At 44.2% G+C, this 23,059-nt stretch overlaps 1 protein-coding gene across 1 annotated transcript in view; it reads left to right on the top strand.

Moving 5' to 3' along the window:
- The window catches only part of TPCN2 (two pore segment channel 2), a 1,483,468-nt gene that overhangs the window by 823,664 nt on the left and 636,745 nt on the right, over nucleotides 1-23,059 (top strand). The gene's annotated exons all lie outside the window — the stretch shown is intronic.

Below are 23,059 nucleotides of genomic sequence, written 5' to 3'. Positions count from 1 at the left end.
TTTCCATTGCTGCAGTCCTTACTATTGGGTATAGTCCGCATCCAGTCGGCCCGAATACCAGAGTATAAGGCTGACGTCGGTCAGGGCGCATTAGACTGACGTCAGTACGTCAGGGTACTAATGCGCATGACCGGCGTCACATCCTCAGTCTTTTTTGCCGCGTGGTCCGATGCAGAAGCAGTTTTGCGAGTGCAGGTTGGCGTTCTGAAATATTTCCGAAACCGGAGTTTCAGACCGAATCAGAGTTGGCTAAGTACCCGTTGGGAACATTTTGGTTTTTCTTGCCTCAGTATTTAACCGGATGTCAGAAAAAGTGAATAACTGTATTTCTTGTGGGAAGCAAATACCTCATAGGGATTACCATACATTGTGTATACCTTGTTTAGGGCCTGAGCACGACGTTGTTGGTTGCCGCTCTTGTGCTAGGTTTAACAAACGCACTATTAAGAGGAGGTTAGACTGTGCCAGATTAGTGTTTGGGAAGCGTTGCAATTATAAAATGCCGTCCGGATGCTCCGGCGCCGCTTCGTCAAGAAGCGCAAGGACAAAACAGCGAAGCCTAGGGTTGATGAACCGGCAGTCCCGGACGTCGGTTCTTTAGGTGGCTCAGTGGAGCCAGAGGTTTTGCCAGGAGTTTCTATGGAGTCTGAGGCAGAAACTTTACTGTTACAGGATGTACCCTCTCAGGAGGCAGGCCAGGCTGAGGGGGCTTCTCAGGTAACTATTCTTCCCTCTCTTCCCAAAGTAGTTGGAGCCTCTCCTTCTGTTGCCAAAACTTCTTTTAGAGGTAGGCCAACTTCAGCTTCAGTAGGGCTTCTCCTAGCCTTCGGGTTCTGTACCTAAGAAACATATGCTTAAAATGGCAGAAGATTTGATTACTATGATTAGAGGTTCTATGGGCCCTCCTGATAAGAGGCCTAGGGTGGAACCAGAGTTTGACAGTTTTGAACAGGGTTCAGGGGCTTCTGAGTCTTCTGCGGAAGATTTGCAGGAGTATCCTCATTATTCTGATTCTGATGTGGATGATGCCACTCCTTGGCTTCTTCTCCTGAGGATTTTTCATTTTCAGAGACTCTGCATTCCATGAGGGAGCACTTTAAATGGGAAGGCCAGGATTACTCTGATTCCAGGAAGAGGCTTAGGGAATTCTTGTTTGTTCCCCAGCATAGGCCCTTAGCTATACCTCCTGTATTGAATGTGGTGGAAGATGTTTTGCAGAGGCTTCCCTGAACCCTGATTCTTTGCCTCCTGCTCCTGTTAAACCTGATAGGTACTATAGGGTGCCCGAAGCTCATAAGTATTTGTTTAAGAGTCCTAGGGCGGACCCAGAAACTGTTTCTCAGGGGCCTAAAGGTGTTAAGGCCTCTGTGGTTAAAAATCCTGTTCCCACTGACAAAGAGGCAAGGGCGTTAGATAGGTGGGGTAAGAAAGTGTATACTTCTTCCACTCTAGCCATGAGAGCATTGAATTGTCAGTTTCACATGCTGAAATATCAAAATTTTCTCCTTTCACAATTGAAATCTAAGGTGGATGCTTTGGCGGAAGGTATTGATTGTAAAGACTTGCTGGATTTAGTTTATGTGTCTGAACAAGTGGGCAAGCATTCTTTGCAATGTGGTTTTGATGCTGTGCAGGCCGCCTCGAGGGTGGCTGCCACTAGTTCTGTTCTTCGCAGGCATGCCTGGTTGAGGGATCAAAATTTGGCTGAGCATGTTAAGACAAGGATTTTGGATGCTCCTTTACAGTCTGATGTGTTGTTTGGTTCACCTGTGGAAGCAGTTTTAAAGAAAATGGAGGACAAAGCTAAGTCTATGCAAACTGTTAAAGATTTTTGCAGGTACAGCCACGAAGTTTAGTAGAAATTGGCCTGCTAAGGGGTGGACATATCCTGCTTATGATTCCCAGTCTAGGGGTAGGTCTAGACGTGGTAGGGGCAGGGCTCAAGGTTCTTTTAGGCCTAGAACAGGGAGTTCACCTGCTCAGACTTCTGGTGAGGGCAGGGGTCAGTCCTTTCGTAAACAGACCCAATGACCTGCCTTTTCAGCTGCCAGTAGATTCTCGTCTGGCAGCTCCTTTGGAAGGACGACTGTCTCTTTTCAAAGAAAATTGGGATTTAATTACTCAAGACAGATTTTATTTCCATACAATGCCCCCTTTCAAAGGCATGCCAGACGTTCCTCCTCCACAAAGAAAAGAGGCTCACGAGCAAGTTTCTCAGTTACTCCAAATGGGGGCCATTCAGCCAGTCCCTGTATCAGAAAGGGGCCTAGGATTTTATTCTCGCATGTTCCTAGTACCAAAGAAGGGGAACACGTGGAGACTGCTTTTGGATTTATCTCTCCTCAACACTTCTCTGGACATTCCCAAGTTCAAGATGTTGACGTTACAACAGCTTTTACCCCTGCTGGGCAAAGATCACTGGATGGTACCTTTAGATCTCAAGGAAGCTTCCCTTCATGTGCCTATCAGGCTAAGTTACAGGAAGTATCTGCGGTTTCAAGCTGGAGATTCTCATTATCAGTTCTCTGCATTGCCCTTTGGCTTATCTACTGCGCCCAGAGTATTCACAAAGGTTCTGGCTCCAGTGATAGCTTACTTCAGGCTACAAGGACTTCACATCTATCCTTATTTAGACGACTGCCTGATTCTGGCTCAAGAAAAGGAAGACCTTCTACAGCATCTGGAATATCTTATAGCAGTGCTAAGATGCCTAGGGTATTCTGTGAACGAAATAAAGTCCAGTCTAGTACCCTCTCAAGACATGTGCTTTCTGGGTGTGAGACTGAATACAGCAGCCCAGATGGCCTTTTTAACCCTGGACAAACAAAAGAGTCTATCACTTTACTTCCATCAACTATCTCATCAGTCCGTGCTGACTGCAGAGACAGTCCTTCAAGCATTAGGGTTCATGGCATCTTGTATTCTGGTGCTTCCCAATGCCAAACTGCATATGAGGAAGTTACAATGGTATCTCAAAAATGTATGGACACAGCACTGCCAGGATTTAGACACTGTCATTCAAATAATACCTTGCCTTCCAAGAGAATTTTTGTGGTGGGCTCAGGAATGTCACCTAAACAAGGGACTCTCTGTGACCCGGCCAGAGGCGAGTCAGATTTTACTGACAGATGCCTCGGACATTGCTTGGGGAGCTCATCTAAATGGAAAGTGGATACAAGACAAGTGGCCTGCCAGACTACAGCATCTACATATCAACATGAAGGAGATGTTAGCAGTCCAGTTCGCATTACTAGCTTTCAAGGAGTTACTTCTTCCAGGGCAGGTGTTGATTCTAACAGACAACACAACTGTCATGTGGTACTTCAACAAACAAGGGGGAACACATTCTTATCCTCTATGCAGGCAAGCAATGATTTTATGGGAGACTGCGCTACGCTTGCACCTAACTCTTCAGGCAAGGTTTCTGCCAGGAGCACAGAACTCCTTAGCAGATGTGTTAAGCAGACAAATCATGGATCCCCACAAGTGGAAACTGGATCTTCATGTATTTCGGAAATTGACAGTGTCATGGGGAACTCCAGACATAGATCTGTTCGCTTCTCCACTAAACCACCAGCTGCCACAGTTTTGCACAGAGGGGTTTCATCACACAGCTTGGAAAGTGGATGCTCTGTCTTTCAGTTGGACAAACCTTCATGTGTATGCCTTTCCACCTCTGCCTCTTCTTCCAAAGGTACTGTTAAAGGTCAGACAGGACAGGCCAAGGATGATTTTGATAGCTCCAGATTGGCCTCGGCAACACTGGTACCCTCTACTACGGAGTCTGGTAAAGAAGCCTCCATGGCCTTAACCTTTGATTCCACATCTGTTATCCCAGCAGGACGGTCATCTGCTCAATGTCAAGCTTCACTCTCTTCATCTGACAGCCTGGCATATTCTGTGTTGAAACACAACAGGTCTCAACTTCCTCAACAAGTTTTAAATGTGATTATGGAAGCTAGAAGACCTAGTACAAGGAAAGTGTACGCAGCAAAATGGAAGAGATTTTTATTTTGGAGTAAAGCAAAGAATTTGGAGATTTCTGAGCCTAATTTGAGTATGGCTCTTCAATATCTTACTGAGTTACTGGACAAGGGTCTGTCCTTCTCTTCCATTAAGATTCATGCTGCAGCAATCTCAGCTCACTATGATTGTGACCCACCATTATTTTCGCATCCTTTGTTCAAGCAGTTTCTTAGGGGGGCAAAAAATATAAGACCCCCACGTAGAGCTCCTACTCCTGCTTGGGATCTCAATTTTGTGTTGGAAAAACTTACTCTACAACCTTTTGAGCCTGCGGCTACTGCTGAATTAAAATATTTGTCATGGAAGACTGCTTTTTTGTTGGCTATTACTTCTGCAAGAAGGGTGTCTGAGTTGCAGGCCCTTATGGCAGTCGAGCCCTTTTTGATTTTCCATAAGGATAGGGTATCATTACGTACTAATCCTTCCTTTATGCCTAAGGTGGTTTCTAGTGTGGCTTTAAACCAAACTATTCATTTGCCTACTTTTTATGCAGACCCCCAAAATAAAGGGGAAAAGATTTTGCATACTTTAGATGTACACAGGCAATTGCGTTATTACTTAAGCAGGACTAAGGATTTTAGGCAGTCTCAGCAGTTGTTTGTTTCTTTTGCTTTGAGTTCAGGGCAAGCCTGTGTCAAAACAAACTATTTCTAGGTGGATTGGCTTTTGCATTGCATTTTGTTATTCCCATCATGGCAAGGAGGTTCCAGCTGGAATTAGGCCTCATTCCACTAGGGCTACTGCCACTTCAACAGCATTTCTACGAGGGGTGGCCACTAAGGATATTTTGGAAGCAGCTACTTGGAGTTCAGTGCATACTTTCTCTAAGCATTATCACCTTCCTATCTACTCTAAGTCTAGGGCTGGTTTTGCCACAGCTGTTTTGCAAGGCATGTTGTCAGCTCCTGCTTCTTTATGATTTGCCAGCCTCCCTTACCTCTGCTTTGGGATTCTACCCAATAGTAAGGACTGCAGCAATGGAAAACGAAGAACATAGTACAGTTTTGTACCTACCATAAATGTAGATGTTCGAGGATTCCATTGCTGCAGTCCAATTTACCCTCCCTCCTTCCCCTCTGTGTTAGGGGTGGTTGTGTAGGTGAGTTTACCTGCTTATGTTTTTGTTTATATTGTTCATGTTTTGGTGCAGGTATTTTGGGCCTTGTCTTTTTAGGGTCTTCTGACATCTGGGGCAAGAAAAGACTGAGGATGTGACGCCGGTCATGCGCATTAGTACCCTGACGTACTGACGTCAGTCTAATGCGCCCTGACCGACGTCAGCCTTATACTCTGGTATTCGGGCCGACTGGATGCGGACTATACCCAATAGTAAGGACTGCAGCAATGGAATCCTCGAACATCTACATTTATGGTAGGTACAAAACTGTACTTTTTGGAATGGCCCAGCCAGAGCCCAGACCTAAATCCAATAGAAAATCTGTGGGGGTATCCTGAAGAGGGCTGTGCATAAGCGATGCCTTCGCAATCTGACAGATTTGGAGCAGTTTTGCAAGAAAGAGTGGACAAATATTGTGAAGTCAAGATGTGCCATGCTGATAGACTCCTACCCAAGAAGACAATGCTGTAATTAATTCAAAAGGTACTTCAAGCAAGCATTAGTTTAAGGGTGTGCACACTTATGCAACCAGCTGCTTGTACTTTTATTTTTTATAATTTTTCCCCTAACAGATTTGGTTGTTTTTCAATTGAATTGTACAGGTTATAGGTCACATTAAAGGTGGGAAAAGTTTTGAAATGATTTATTGTGGTCTCATTTTTTTATATTGCAAACCTGGCATTTTAACAGGGGTGTGTACACTTTTTATATCCACTGTATGCAATGCAGTATTGTTTGTGTTAGAGATGCCACTCAGGTGAGGCAGCTAGCCTCATGTGTAGGAAATTTTCATTCTGATTTACCTAAAATCATTTGCAGCCATTCGAGACGATATTTAAACTATCCCATTTGTTTGCAAAGTCATATTTGTTGATGTGCTAGACCGATCTGTTCTGTACTTAAAGGACTCTGGTGGCAGGACTTTTGCAGTTCAACATGTAAACCTTTTTCAGACTGTCTGACTTGCTATACTTTTCCCCTAGGGCCTTAAGTCTAGCCATATTATACCAGTGTTCCCTAATTGACCTTGGTTAGATGGTTGTTACTCACATAGCAAGTCTTTGATCAGCATCAACTGGCCCTGTCCATGTGGGACATAGGTGCCACCCCTGGGGTGAATTTACTGTCTGTCATCGAGTTACCTAGGTTGCGCTTGAATAGGGTCATTGAGGAGCTCTGCAACATGTAAATTGGGGGTTTATTCCAAAGGAGCAGTGATCTGTAGGAGAAATATCACTGTCTCCAGTATGTTCGGTTAATGTCACAGGCTAGGTTGAGATCCCCAGAGAGAGTCCCATTTGATTTGCGGATGTTCAGCATTTCCATTAAAGTAGGGTGAAAGACTGCTGTGTAGGCCAGGCAGAAGTTATCTCTTAGCAGCCTGTAAGATACAGGGTACTGTGACAAGGCTTTCAGCCTTTCCGTGGAGGTCATGTTTTGGAGGCCTTAAATTTTCTTGGTGAGAAACCTTTGTGGTTTTTCCAGCTGCTGCAGTTGTTTGGTGAGGTACATGCAAAATGGAGCATTGTACTCTTAGTGGTCTGAGGGTCAAATACAGAGGAGTTGTAACATCCTTATGAGATGTGCTATGTACAGGGCTTTTCTTACAACTGTGGACACATGGTGATCGAAGTTTAGATTGCTATCAGCCTGTGTTCCCAAATCTTGCACTATTGGGTTTGAGCTTTGGGAAGGTGCTGTCGGTATTGTAATTTGCAGGGACTTCCTCTTTGCCAAAGGGGACAATATTGTTTATTTTTGCATTTAGTTTTGATCCGTGGCATTAGCACCAATCATTTGTCTGTGTTAGCCCCCTTTGTAACATGTTAACATCATTTGGGTACTGAATGATTGTGCCCAGTTTGCAATCATCTGTGAACTTGGTAAGCCACAGGCCATCTACTTTCACCTGGACTTCTGAGAAATAGATTCCAAATAGTAGAGGGGCCAGTACAGATCCTTGTGCACTGGTAACTTGTCTACTGGTAGAGGTGCAATCCCCAACTTTGACAATATGCCGTCTGTCGGTGAGCCAGTTGGCTACCCACCTAGTGATTTATGGGTTAATCCCCAGCTGGGGAGTTTCTCAATGATACCTTAGTGGAGAATTGTCAAAAGCCTTGGTTAAGTCAGGATAGGCAGTATGTACTGTTTTGCTTTCATCCAGGGCTTTGGTGACATTCTTGAAGTCCATCAGGTTCAATAAGCATGATCTACCCTTAAAGCTAAACTGGATCAGGTCAAGAGTTTGAAGATTGCCTATGTCCTTGTTAAGGTCCATGATGATTCTTTCCATGGTCTTGCAGATAAAGCTGGTTAGGCTTATGGACCTGTAGTTCCCAGGGTCAGTTGCTGGACCCCTTTTGTACAAGGAGATTACCATTGCTGTTCTCCACTCTGATGAAACGGTCAGTGCTCAGGCTGAGGTTAAAGAGAGTGCCAAGTGATTCTGATAGGTCTTGTTTTAGATGGTTTAGTAAGCACCCTGAGAAGTTATGTGGTCCCATAGAGACCTACTGTTTGGAGATGCTAGGTAGGCAACTGGTGTCTGGTATGCTTTAAGGTATGGCTGGTGGGGACCGGGGGTGTGATTTATGCCAAATCTGTCAGCTAGCAGGTTGGAAGTTTCCTCAATTTCAGTATGAGAGGTACCATCCACTACAAGATCGGCACATATTACGGCATTCCCTTTTGGATTTCAGACATAGAAAAATAATGCCTTATAATTATCCTTGATTAGGGTAGCTATTTTAGCTTCATAACTAGCTTTAGAGGACTTTATAAGATATCTGATTTGCTTATTTAAGCTGTGGAGGCTATTCTTCTGCTAAGTAAGTTTCCCCTTGTTCTTGGACATCAGTTTCTTCCTTTTGTTTTATAATCTATTTAAACTTGAGATCCACCATGGTGGCCTTTTTTTTTTTTTTTGGGAAGACCTGATTTTGATCTGATCAGATACAGCAGAGTTTATACAGTTTAGTGTGGTTATACAGGACAATGTTTACTCCTCTGCATAGGAGTCATTGTTGGCTGTGTTAGCAGGGGTTTTGAAACTTTTTATAGCATCGCCTAGTATGCTTTGGAGAAATTTTTCTTTTTTTTTTTTTTTCTTTTTTTTTTTGCTCCTGTAGGGGGGTGTCAGGTCTGATCTTTACTTCGAACGAGACAGATTTATGGTCTGACCTTATCAGGGAGGGAATTGACCTCCCCCCCCCATGTTGGTGAGTCCTTAGTCTAGGACATTTGATCCCCTTTGGAGGGGAGGCTGACTACCTGTTCAGTGCATTTGTATTGACAAAGTCCAGGAACCTCGGGGAGAGCATGTTTTTGCTTGTGTATGGCACCCAGTCAGTGGGAGGATAGTTGAAATCTCCCATGACCAAATTGTTTGGCTTTATAGTGAGTAACTCTACTAAGTCCGGTTAGGTGGTGTGCTTCTCTTGGTTCATGATGGAGGACCTGCAGCTAGCAGTGATGTGGTAGGGTGTTTTACCTGTAGTTAGTTGGACCTAGAGTAGTTCAAGAGAGTCGTACTGTTTAACCAGCCTCAAAGTGTATTTGACTTTAATGAAGGTTGATGCACCTCCACCTTTCCTTCTTTCACGCTTGTTTTGGGGTCTGAACATGTAGAAGGCATTGTAGCTTTGCACGGCCAGGGTGCTATCTGTGGACTTGAACCATGTCTCAGTGACTGCACAGACATCAGATTCTTCCATGGTGAGGAGTGCTTCCAGGTAGTGCAGTTTCCTGTTTAGGCTGCCAGTGTTAAGCAGCATAACCTTGAGTTTGTGTCGAGTGAATTTTTTTTATGACAGAAATGTTGTTGTTTTGACATTGCCTAAAAAAGACACTATGGGAGAGGCAAGTACATCTGCCATTAAAAGAAAGCCTAGAGGACACAGGTGAAGACCATCTCTGGCAAAGCAACGTGGTTTGTCAACCATGACTTCCTAGGCTGACAGATACTGGATCCTCCCGGATTGACACCAGAAGCTAAGCCAGTTGCTAAAGTCAATAATTTTTTGTCTGTATTGTGGCATCATCATGGGTAAAGGTAGAATGCTGCTTAGGGCTAGGGACATACCTGCTTGGGACACAAAATCTAAGAGTTGATTCATGTCTGTTCATATAGTCCAGAGAGATGCATCTCAACTTATTCACCCAAACACGTTCTGTGACTGAGTCATAACAGTAATTGAGTGACTTGAGTGTGTGCATGATTTGATAGATCCTGGCACCTGACAGGCAGCTGACCATGACCTTCTTCTTGTTCAGCCTGGTGAGGGGGACATCTGTGTGTCTCACTATGGAGTCTGCTATGACCACGAAATTTGGTTTTGAGGTGTTTTGTCTTAGCAGCTTATTTACTGGGACACTGGTGTGTGTGTTGTGTAGTAGGTTCTGTTTTGCAGTGTGTGCAATTGGTTTGACCCTACTGTTGTGTTATAATGTGTCTTTTGGCTTTTCCCTGTTAGGGGTCACCGCAGCAGAACTCCGGTCCGCTAATGATTGGCAGTAGATTTTTACGTGCAGAGTTGCTGGCCCTGACGCACAACCTTCAACGAAGGTACGCCCATTCACACATGTCTCCACAAAGAAGATGCTCTAGCTGAGAATCGAACAGGACAACGTCTTAATGTGAGGCGACAATGCTACCGCAGCACTGTTGTGCTATAATAGTGTAAGAAAATCTAATTAGTCGTTGAAAAGACCCTGTTAGTGTTCTGTTTGAGAACCTAACTACTTTTATTCTGTTCTGTTGATGTCTCTCAACTGTCCTAGGATATGGTTTCACACACTTTTTTTTTCATTATCCTTATTTTAGCATAGCTTCCCACAGCTAGAAGCTGAAGTTTGAATATCTGCCGTGTAGGGCAATACATAATTTAGTTTTGGTCTGAATTATTTCTGTAGAATGCTAATGTTTTTTCCTGGCTCTGTTCTATCCTGACAAAATTTGACGGATGATTTGGTAGGTTGTTACAAGCTTTATTCCAGCTTATGTATGAACACACACACAGTTGCTTGCAGTACCTGTCTGAGCAGTGTGTGCTTTCTTGATGCCAAAAGGGATCTGTGCATCCTACAGGACGTGATGGTTTATATGCAGCAGGTGACTGTCCCTTGATGTCCTGTGGCCAGCTGTACCCACTTAGGTTTTGCCAGTGACTACCACTTGGCATAACTTGCATTTATTCAGAATTTATCATCCTCCTCTTCCTGATCCTGTAAGAAGTACAGTAATATTATGTAGACATTTGGAAAATAGTTGTACTTGTCTCTTAACAGTGCTCTGGCACATGCCTAGTTGGAGTACTGCTTTGTTTCAGATCTGAGTATAGTTCCTGTCATATTTTCAGACCCACTGGCAATTGTGGATTAGTGGTTAAGGTCTTCGCCTCCCATGCACAAGGTACAAGGTTCAATCCTGACTTCCGACCAATGCCTGTTTGGAGTTGCAATAACATGTTGAGTGTTTCCATCTCAAACTCACCAATGAATGGAGCTGTGGGCAGCAACCAAGACACTACATGGTGCCCTATAGAGGGAAGAGTTGTACAGATTAACTGCTTTGGGCATCTACTGTGGTGTGCATTATCCTCAAGATAGGAGAACACGGATCACAGATTGCTCGCCATAGCAGGGCTAGCCACTTGATGGTGTAAATATGGCTCTAGGTGATTCGGTCATGTTGACTAACGTCGCCAAAAGTGGGCATGGGGAGTTACCGGTGATAAGTGGGTTGAGGACCCGGCCTACTCTGACCTATGCCAGGGGCCCATGCTAACAGTGGGAGGGGGTATAGGTGCCCCTATTGGCCAGTGTGTGCCTGCCATAAAGCCCAGCAGCCCTGGGTCAGTAAGCTACTGGCTGGCCGGTGTCTAGTTGCCCATGCTGGGTTACCTGGGATCATTCTGTTCAGTGAAAGCTGGATGTAAAACTAACCAACCTGCCAAACATGAACTGAGAATTGCTACTCTTAATGTTGGTTCACTGACAGGACGGAGCTTTGAAGAGGATGACATGATATGGAGGAGGCCGGACATCCTATGTATCCAGGAGACTAAATGGAAGGGCAGTGCAGCAAAGTCACTTGGCTTGGTATCCAGAGTCTACTACTCAGGTGAAGGGCAGGCTAGAAATGTAGGAATTGTGGTGAGAGAGAGGCTTCAGAAGCCAGTAAGGGATATCATCAGAATTAATGACAGACTCGTGGCAGTCAGACTCCAGTGTAATGATAGGGTAGTATTCATAATCTCTGCCTATGCCCCACAGCAGGGTTGTGATAGTGAGGAAAAGAGTGCATTCAGACAGCAGTTGCAGGACCTACTAGATAAATCAGGACAACATGAATTGGTGTTGATAATGGGTGATTTGAATGCATATATCGGGACAGACAGAACAGGATATGAGGACTGCCTGGGCAAAAGGAATAAAGGAGGAGAAGCCATTCTAGACTTCTGTCTGGCAAATGGCTTGATAGTAGCCAACACATGGCTCAGAAAAAGAGACAGTCACAAGATTACATACAAGAGTAGTGAACATGCAACTCGGGTAGACTTCTTGCTAGTAAGTAAAAGGCACTGGGGCAGAATCCATGATTGCAAAGTCATCCCCAGTGAAACTCAAGGTGATCACAGCATAAACCACTAGTTGCCACAATCAGCTGCAAGCAGTGGTCAGAGAAGGCTCTAAGGTCAATAGAGACCAGGCTGAAGACCTGAAAGTTGACTGGATAGAAAGTACAACAGTTCAAGGAATTACTCAGGTCTCTAGCACCAAGAGGAGGAGGAAATAGGTGGAGTTGAAGAAGAATGGCAGCGCCTAAAAACAGCATGTTTTAGAACTCCAGAAAAGATATGTGGCCGAGCCAGGTATGGAAATAAGGTACATAAGGAAAGCTGGTGGCAGAATGCAGAAGTCCAGGAAGTCATCAAAAGAAAAAAAAGGAGTGCAGGAAGAAGTGGGAGACGGAAAGGACTGACCAGGCTAGGCAGGACTACTGGTTGGCTAATAAAGAAGCTAAGAAAGAAGTTCCAGTAGCAAAGAACGGGGCATTGGAGGCACTGTACCAACTTCTGGAAAGTGACTTAGTAAGGGGCACCAAGAAACTATATCGGGTTGCAAGGCAAAGAAAGGTAAAGAAGATAGACACCCTTCATAAGGGATGCCAGCAACAACCTGCTCACCAGCCCAGAAGACATCAAAGGCAGATGGAAGGAGTATTTCCAGCAGCTTCTGAATGAAGAAAACCCCACAGAAGCTGTACTGGCCCAGAAATAGCCTACGATGAGAGAAGACGAGGAGCCCACCCTAGAAGTAAGAACAGCACTAAGGAAGATGACGTCAGGGAAAGCAGCAGCCTCAGATGTGTTGACGGCAGATATGGTAAAGATGCTGGATGGGATAGGGGAGAAATGGCTCCTGAGGGTAATAATAGTGTTGAGAGAAAGGTATATCCCAGATGACTGGAGAATAAGCATACTTGTGCCAGTGTACAAGAACAAAGGGGGCATCCATAACTATGGGCAGTACAGGGGCATCAAACTCCTATCAAATTGCATGAAAGTTCTGGAGAGGGTGATTGATAAATGGATATGCAGAGTAGTAGAATGTAAGATGGGAGATGAGCAGTTTGGATTTAGATCAGGATGCAGCACAATTGACCCAGTGTTGGCATTGATACAGATACTTGAGAAGAAGCTTGAGAAGAAGCTAGAGATGAGGATAGAGTCCAACTGGGCATTTCTAGACTTTGAGAAAGCATATTGACAAGGTCCCAAGAAAGCTGATCTGGGCAGTACTGCGGTGGTTTGAAGTCTCAAACATTGGTAGATTTAGTGCAGGCTATGTACAAGGATCCAATGACTCAAGTATGAACAGTGTTCGGCCTCACAGAGGTGTTCCCAGTGGGTGTACATCAGGGGTCAACTCTGAGCCCATTACTGTTCATACTGGTGATGGACTACATTAGCAAACAGGCTGGAGGGGACGGATCAACAAAGCTGCTGTATGCAAACTTTGTGGCGGTACAGGCAGACTCTGAGCTAGAACTTCAGCAAAGGATAGGAGAATGGAATGCAAATCTGAGGGCACATGGGATGAAACTAAGCACAGATAAGACAGTAGTTATGGCAGCAAATTGGGGAAATCAGAAGCTGAGAATAGAGATAGAAGAGAAGATAATGGAGCAGGTAAACAGCTTCAAGTATCTGGGAGGAGTAGTTGAGGAGAAGGGGTAGTCTGAATGCAGAGGTCAAAGCTAAAAACAGAGGGGCTGCAGCCAACTGGCATAGAGTGTCAGGTGTAGTCGATGACCGAAGAATGCCAAAGAAGATGAAAAGCAAGGTGTACAAGACAGTGGTGCGACCAGTACTACTGTATGGTGCAGAAACCTGGGCAGTAAAGACAGAACAGTTGAAGAAGCTAGAGGTGATGGAAATGAAGTGCCTGAGAAAGGTGATAGGATGCACACTGTGGGACAGACGAAGAAATACATAAGAGCAGAAGCCAAGGCAGCTCCAATTGCAGAAAAGATCAAAGAGAACAGATTATGGTGGTTTGGGCACATGTGCAGAAAAGCAGAAGACAATCTGCTTTGGAAGATTTAGGACAGACGGCAAGAAGGTAAGAGGAAGCAAGGACGCCCAGCAAAGAGGGTGGATGGATTGTGTGAAAGAAGATCTGCGACGGTCAGGCATGAGTGTTGAAGGCAGGAGTGTGGCACTGAATTGAGAGAGTTGGTAACAATTAACACGATATCCTGACCCCATGTAGAAAAATGGGAAAAAGGGGGCTGCTGATGATGGCAGTTGTGGGGAAGTATCAGCATTTGTCAAGGGTATCATCACCTCAAGACACCAGATTTGAACTCCATAATGTCCAAATCACTACAGCATGACTAAACACTTTATAGCTTCCTATAGAATACCTCTGACCAAGATAGCTGTCTTTGTACATTAGCTGAAATCCCCTTTAAACCCAGCATCTTTCTACTGGGGAAAATCTGCTATTCATCAGTAAACTGGCTAACCTTATACCACCAATGGTCATCATGCTGAATGCTTCTTTAATATTATAAATGCAAATTCTTTTGCAAATACTTCACCATCATACTAGGGGCCCCAATATGATCTCATCCTCACAAATGTGGCCACTTCTTGCACATCTCCATATGCTTTGTCCTCCCTTGTTAAATCAGACCATAAATTCGTAACCTTTTCCTTTAAAACTTTTTCACTGTACAGTACTGTCCAAATACTCTTCTTAAACATAATGATCTCAACCTCTTACTGAAATGGCCAAACAATTTTTATACACAACTGCTGCCTGTACGATCCACTAAGTTGCATGTGTACTTTCTCTTTAGTAACTTCCACCGCTGTAAAATCTTAGAATGTATATGTATAAATGTAATTACTGTTTGTGTACTTATTGTTTGTGTATAAATGTAAATAGAAATGTAACTACTGTGTTTGAATGGAACTTAGTATAATGCAGTGAAAAAATGGAGCTTTTCTCCCCGGGCCTCTGCTGAAAATAGGTATTACCCAGTTGGACTTTTCTAGTAAACAAAGACAAATAAAAAAATAAAAAAATAAGTACTACCCCTGGTTGACCTCTGTTTTTAGGAACTTTTCAAAAGCAATCTGTGATGACCTAAATACATTCCACATTAAACCTTATGCAATGAATCTTGCTGATAAAACTGTTGCCTATGCCTCTGATGTCTACCCCCACATACCTAACTGTACTGATCCCTGTCCCAACTAAATATAATGTGAAATTTAAAAGCAACCCCCTGTGGTGGGATACCTGTGTAAATAAATTGCGTAACAGAGAGCAATGTTTAATGTTTGAGATGTTTGTTTACCTACCTTAAGAACACACTTGAGTAAACTAGTAAAGTGCTCAAGTGGGACTATTAAGAAGCACAAGGCTGAGTATGAATTTTAAAGTAGTCACTAAACCCAAACACATCTACAAATTTTCAACTATGTCTAGACGTTAAGTCCTAATGCCCAACAATGTTTAGCCCTGCTCCACAATAATGCTGCACACACTGACTTAAATGAAATGGCTAATATCCTAGCTGACACATTTAGTGTAAATGTTATTCCACCTACAGATTACTCAGTCCCAGCTACCCCCTTTAATTACTAAAGAACAAATTTTTCTCAGTGCCCTCAAAAGCGGAGATCACCTCATCCATGGGTCCTGATAATTTACCAGGTTGCCTGATTATCAGTGCCAAATGTGACCTATCCAAACTCCTACTTAACTTCTTTAATCTAAGTGTCTCTAGTGGTTACATTCCAGAACCCTGAAAAACAATCCTTGTAAGGCACAAGGATGGTCCAAATACCAACCCTGGTAACTACAGACCCATTAGTCTCAGTAGCTATGGAATGTATTCTCAGACCTCGTTAATTTGAACATTGCAAATCTGTTAACACTGGATCCTCATCAGTTCAACTTTAAGTGAAGGTCCTGTCTGTGGAACCTCATTAACTTGAAAAAGTAACTGAAGAGGTGGATAGTGATTATGCAGTACATACAGCATACCTGGACCTGGCCAAGGCCTTTGGCAATTCTACATGCAAGCCATATTGACAGAGTTGTACATTTCAGTAGAAGTCCTTATGATGCTGTGCAGTAGATAGCTAACTGGTTATCTGACATAACCTGTGTTAGTCGCAGTTGCCACTTAAAGCAAGAGTTGCCAGTGGTGTACCTCACTGCTTAGTATTGGTCCACCATCTGATGTTCTTCGTGTTTCACTGTTGCAGTCATCACATTTGGGTTATCCTGCCAGGGGTAACCCTCAGTCGGCCCGAATACCAGAGGCTTAGTATTTCTGTGTCGGTTGCTGTCGCTCCAGGACTGATGTCAGATTGTCAGGGGTATAAAATCAGGCACCCAACGTCATTACATCTGTCTTTCTTGCTGAGGAGCCCGAAGAAGAAGTTCGCATGAGTGCTGGTCGGCCTCTTCCTGAGTTTTCATTTCCTAATTGAAGTTGGTCTTCTAAAGCTAAGTACCCCATTGGGGATCCCTTTTTCTTGCTGTAACAGATGTCACAAAAAGTTAACAATTGTCTCGCCTGTGGAAAGCAAATACCACACCGGGACTTCCATTCTTACTGCGTCACCTGTTTAGGCCCAGACCTGCTTTGTCATTGCCAGAACTATACGTCATCAGGCCCTTATTGTAGCTAGATATTTTCGCTTTCAGTCCTCGAATTCCAGTATGGCTTCGGTTAGCCATCCGACTATCTATCTTCTGAAAAAATGTAAGGATAAAGACAGAGATAGACCAAACAGGTCCGAAACTGCCGACAATGCTTCCGTTAAGCTAGTAGTCAGTCTACCGGTCCTCAGTAAGGTGCTTTTGCAGCCCCTAATGCCCGCTTCTGTGGAGTTGCAGGCCACTACAGAGACCCTTTCGGAGTCCGGTATGCTGCGAGACTCTCTTTTTCGACTAAGGATCCTGCGGATATCTCTACCTTGAATGGGTCCGGTGCCGTTGAGCAGGCACTGGCTTCTGAGGAAGTACTTCACAGTACCGATACTCAACACAGACAGACTTCTTTCGCGTCTTCAGTTCTTTTGAAAACGAGTTTCTAAGGCCTAGGGTATGAACCACACCCAAAAAACCGACGACCCAAGCTCAGGCACCTGCTTCCTTGCCTCAGTCCAAAATACTTAAAATGGCAGAAGACCTTATAATGCTTATTGAGGAAGCCGGGCTACCCCTTCCAAAAGAAAAAAGACTTTTCCCCAGTAGTTTTATCTGAGCAGGAGTTCGATGACTCTGATACATCTGAACATGAAGACATGCAACCTCTCTCTGCTCATGAGGATTCTGATGCAGAGGAATCCATCCCTTTAGTCTCTCCACTTGAGGACTTTTCCTTTGGGGAAACCCTACATACTTTAAGGGAGCATTTCCAATGGGAATGTCAGGACTATCCTCAGTCAAAAGAGAGACTCTGGGAATTCTTATATCTACCACAGCATAGACCTCTCCTCCTGTCCTGGATGTTGTGGATGATGATTTTATGGAATCCATTCCGACTCCTGACACCCTCCCTCCTGCTCCCAGGAAATCTGACAGGTATTGTAGAGTCCCTGACTTTCACAAATTTCTTTTAAAAAATCCTACTGCTGACCCCGAGGTCATCTCTCTGGGACCTAAAGGAATCAAAGCAACTTCAGCTAAGAATCCCACCCCCTCAGATAGGGATTCACAAGCATTAGACAAATGGGGTAAAAAAGGATACACCTCTGCTACTCTTGCTATTAGAGCATTAAATTGTCAGTTCCACATGCTGAAATGTCAGCAACATACCATAGAACTCCTCAAACAAAAATATTTTCTTTTCCTGCTTGTGCAGAAAATAGAGTTACAAGAGTTAATGCATTCTGCAAGTCAAGTAACTAAGCACACCTTACAATGTGGTTTTGAAACCCTAGAAGCATCTTGCAGGGCAGCAGTCACTAGTTCTGTCCTTAGAAGGCATGCTTGGCTTAAGGAACAGACCTTGCCAGACCATGTCAAATCCAAACTATTGGATGCACCCTTGAACAAAGACAATTTATTTGGCACCAAGGCAGAAGAGGTCTTAAAAAAGATGGAAGAAAAAGCTAAATCTATGCAGACAGTTAAAGACTTCTTACAGGTCCAGCCACCGAGGTTCAGTAGGCATTGCCCCGCCAAGCAGTAGTCCTTTCCTGCCCCCTCCAGGCCAGCTCAGCCCATACCCAGGGGAAGCAGAACCACCAGACAGCCCCAGGGAATGCAGAGATCTCAGCAGTGGAGTTCCTCCTCTTTAAAAACAGGGAGTGCAAAGCCACCCCCTTATGGAAAGAACTCACAATGACTTTACACTTCCACCCCCTCCCACTGCCCACCTGCTCATGCCCCTAGGCCTCTCTTTCCACACAAGAAACTGGGCCACCATTACCAATGACCACTGGGTCCTCAACATAGTGTCCCAGGGATACAAATTTTATTTCCACACTCTACCAACCCCAAAAAAGTTCCCAGGTTTTCTTCCAAACCAGTGGGCAGAGGCCAAAAAAGTAAGTCCTTTCCCTGCTCTCCATGAGGGCAATAGAACATGTTCCTGCAGAACAGATAGGCCAAGGTTTCTATTCCAGCTCTTCCTGGTACACAGAAATGAGGGCACATGGCGCCCCATCCTCGGTCTATCCATTCTCAACACCTTTCTGGTGATACCAAAAATCAGAATGCTCATCCTCCAGCAGTTTCTGCCTATGCTTTCCAAGGATGCTTGGTTAGCCACCCTAGACCTAAAAGAGGCATACCTACACATCCCAATCAGGGAATCATGCAGGAAACACCCAAGTTTCAGGGCAGGATCTATGCACTTTCAGTTCTGTGCACTTCCCTTTGGCTTATCCACTACTCCCAGAGTATTCACAAAATGTCTGGTTCCCGCCATTGCTTTTTGCAGCTAAAGAAATATTCAAATTTACCCATACTTAGACGACTGCCTGATTCAGGCAGACTGTCAGGAAAAGTTGCTACAGCACTTGACCTTTGTAAAGGACATAGTGACCTCCCTGGGGTATAATATCAACAAAAAGAAATCAAAACTAGTCCTCACACAAAAAAATGTATTCCTGGCAGCAAGCCTGGACAACAGCATCCCAGATGGCATTCCTTACTCCAGAAAAACAAGCCTACCTGACAGGCTACTTCTCTCAACTAGCCACCAGAACCCAGTTATCCGCGAGGAAATTCCTGCAAGCTCTAGGGTTCATGGCCTGTTGCATTCTACTAATTCCATATGCCAGATTACATATGAGGAAACTACAGTGATACCTAAAAAGCCTTTGGTGTCAACACACTCAAGACCTGGAAACTCTTATACCATTGATACCTTGTCTAAGGAAAGATTTTCCTTGGTAAACAGCAGCATGCAACCACAACAAGGGACTTGCCTTCTCACAACACCACACTGCCCAGACCCTCATCACAGACTCATCAGACTATGCCTGGGGGTGTTCACCTGGACGGCAGGTGCATTCAGGGCCAATGGAACCCAAATCAGATACATCTGCACATCAACCAAAAAGAGATGTTAGCTGTTCAGCATGCCCTGACAGCTTTCAGACCCCTAGTCTCCCCAGGGCCTCTACTGATCAAAACAGACAACACTACAGTGATGTGGTATATCAACAAGCAGGGAGGGTCTCACTCTTATCCTCTCTGCAGGCTCGCCGTGATCCTTTGGCACACAGGCTCAGCCATGCAACTACACCTGTTAGCACAATTCCTGCCATGTTCTCTAAACTCTCTGGCAGACAATTTGAGCAGAAACCTGCTAGACCCACACATGTGGCGCCTACACCACAGGACTTTCACCCTTGTAACCCAGAAATGGGGCACCCTGAAGGTCGACCTCTTTGCCTCCCTCTCCAATCATCAGCTCAGCAAATTCTGCACCAGGGAACCTAACAGCATGGCCTGGAAAGTGGATGCTCTATCCTTCTAGTAGGTAAACCTCTCGGTCTGTGCATTTTCCCCTCTACCACTCCTTTCAAGGGTACTGCTCAAAATAAGGGAGGAAAAACCGAGGGCAATCCTGATTGCCCCAGACTGGCCATGCCAGCACTGGTACCCACTGCTATGCAGCCTGTCACCCTTGCCACTATGGCACCTACCTCAGATCCCAACACTCCTGACACAGAGGAATGGAGAATTCATGCATCCCCAATTGCAGACCCTCAGCGTGGCAGCCTGGCTAATTCCATGACCTCTCCTCAAGCTGCCAGCCGAAGCAAACAAGTTCTAGATGTTATATGTGAGGCCAGATGCCCCAGCACTAGAAAATCCTGTGTTGACAAATGGAAAAGGTTTTGCACCTGGATCCAGGCTAAGGGAGCTGAAACGACACAGCTCTTCCTGCCTCTCATCCTGGATTACCTGGCAGACCTACTACACAGGGGTCTACCCTTCTCTTCTATTAAAATTCATGCCTCAGCCATCTATGCTCATTTCAACACAGAGCCACCTCTCTTCTCAAACCATCTCATCACACAGTTTATAAGAGGGGCTAACAACTTAAGGCCACCCAGAAGAGCTCCTACCCCAGCTTGGGACCTGAACTTTGTGCTGGGAAAGCTCACCCTGCCCCCCTTTGAACCTGTAGCTTCAGCAGAGTTAAAATTTCTCTCTTGGAAGACTGCCTTGCTTCTGGCCATGACTTCAGCTAAAAGTGTATCAGAGCTGCAAGCACGTATGGCTGTAGAGCCCTTCATCATTTTCCATGCTAACAGGGTCTCCCTCAGGACTAACCCATGCTTCATGCCTAAAGTGGTGTCCAGTGTGGTTCTAAACCAATCCATTCATTTGGCCACCTTTTTCCCTAACCTACAAAACAAGGGGGAAAAGGATTCTGCACTCTAGATGTGCACAGACTGCTCAGATTCTACCTGGACAGGACTAAATATTTTAGAAAAACTGATGAATTGCTAGTCAGCTTCGCTGCAGGAGCAGAGGGTAAGGCCATATCCAAACAAACAATCTCCAAATGGATAGCACACTGCATCCACTTCTGCTACAAACAGCATGGGAAGCCACCCCCAAAGGGGGTCAGGACACATTCCACCAGAGCAACCTCCACCTCTGCAGCTTTTCTCAGAGGGGTCCCCAACAGGAACATCCTGGAGGCTGCAACATGGACATCTGTTCATACCTTCACCAAGCATTACCACCTGCCTATCTGCTCCAAATCCAGGGCAGGCTTTGCCACTGCAATCTTGCAGGGCATCCTAGCCAGCCCCTAGTCTTCTTGACTGCCTCCACCCTTTTCTTCAGCTTTGCGAATCGACACAAATGTGATGACTGCAACAGTGAAACATGAAGAACATAGTACAGTTGTGTATACTTAACATAAACATAGATGTTCGTGTGTTCACTGTTGCAGTCCTGGTTTCCCTCCCTCCATCCCACTTGTCTCTCTCTCTCCTTACAAGGAATTGTTGGTATTTACTTTCTACTGGTGGTTTTCTTCCAGTATAACCTAGCTCCCTATTGGGGGCTCCTGACAGGGCAAGAAAAACTGATGTAATGATGTCGGCTGCTTGATTTTATACCACTGATGCTTCAGGACTGATGTCAGGTCAACAGCAACCGGCGCAGAAATACTAAGCCTCTGGTATTCGGGCCAACTGAGGGTTAATCCTGGCAGGATAACTCAATTGTGATGACTGCAACAGTGAATACACTCAAACATCTACATTTATGGTAAGTGTACACAACTGTACTTTTGGCATCTAATTTTCAGATCTTCAGGCCAACACTCCTGGTCTATGGTCGTCTAAGTTTACAGACTGTAAATTGGATCTTATCCAGTCTTCGACTGACTCTCAATTGCTCCATTATGGGTTCAGCCATGTTAACAGTACCTGGATAGTTGGTCTTAAATTTAAATGTGAAAAAAATGTGAAAAAAATGTAATGTAGTTCATTTTGGTAAACAAAATGTTTTCATATACCATAGAATACAGAAGCTAGAAATGTATGAAGTTCTGTCATTCTCCAACAGACAACACATTTATTTCTGTCCCATGATTCTCTGAACTAATCTGCTGAATTGTTTGCAGAGCGCATCACCTGTTTTTCTCATCCTTCTTGCCTGTCCAGATCTGTTCCTTTCATGCTGTTCCATTCTTTGATCCCTGACTCCCCCTTTTTATTTGTTCAGCTATACATTTTAGTACCTACATACATACAAATATTTCAAGCACTAGCATTGATGTCCTTCTAGCCTGCCAATATACCAAAACACGTTTCCATGATAAGTGCCCAGACTGTTCTTAAAAAATATCTAAACAAGTAAGCTTTAATGTAATTTGGTAGTCAATTCCATGCATCATCTGCTTTCTCAAAGAACCAGTCCGGATCTGTTCCTTTCATGCTGTTCCATTCTTTGATCCCTGACTCCCCTTTTATTTGTTCAGCTATACATTTTAGTACCTACATACATACAAATATTTCAAGCACTAGCATTGATGCCCTTCTAGCCTGCCAATATACCAAAACACGTTTCCATGATAAGTGCCCAGACTGTTCTTAAAAATATGTAAACAAGTAAGCTTTAATGTAATTTGGTAGTCAATTCCATGCATCATCTGCTTTCTCAAAGAACCAGTTTTCATTCACATAGGATTTTCTACATAGGTTGACTGATGATTCTCTACTACTCTTTGATAACCCAAACATTCCCAGAGGTAGTTTTCTCAAAATGCATTGTGTATATGAGGCACTGTACAGGTTCAGATGTTTTAGTCTTTCATAATAACACAAATTTTCACATCCATGGGTACCCTTGCTATATTTCTGCTGTACACTGTCCAGTTTGCTCCAGCTTGTTTTTATAAGGTTTCCATATTATTATTCTATACTTAAGTTTGGGTCTAGTGTAACTAACAAACTAGGACTTCATTTCTGATTTCCTAGAATTTATCATTTTTTGTACAACTTATAATTCTATAACTATCATTAACCATGTGATTAGAAAACATCAAAGCTGGATTTACCCATATACCCAGATTCAATCACTGTGTGCTGCATTATCACTCTGTAAGCATTTGCATGGATCGTGCTATCTCCGAGAACCAAGACGCTATCCTCCAAAAAAAGGAAGCCAGTCTGGTGGTCCCCTGCCATAAAAAACTATACAACAGAAGGAAGAAACTATTGCAAAAGAGAGCAAAATCCCATGAGTGGAGGAGCTCCCTAGTCAGCCTCAGTAAGAAACTGCGATCCCTTATAAGATCCTCCAAAGCTAGCTACGAAAACAAAATCGCCACTGATTCTAAGGACATCCACAAAGCATTCTATAGCTATGTCAAGAATCTCAGTGGCAACACCCAGATCTACT

The sequence above is a fragment of the Protopterus annectens genome, chromosome 9.part0 (genome assembly GCF_019279795.1).
Source record: "Protopterus annectens isolate FY-2018-M chromosome 9.part0, PAN1.0, whole genome shotgun sequence".
Classification (NCBI taxonomy): domain Eukaryota; kingdom Metazoa; phylum Chordata; order Ceratodontiformes; family Protopteridae; genus Protopterus; species Protopterus annectens.
This window is presented reverse-complemented; position numbering and strand designations above follow the sequence as displayed.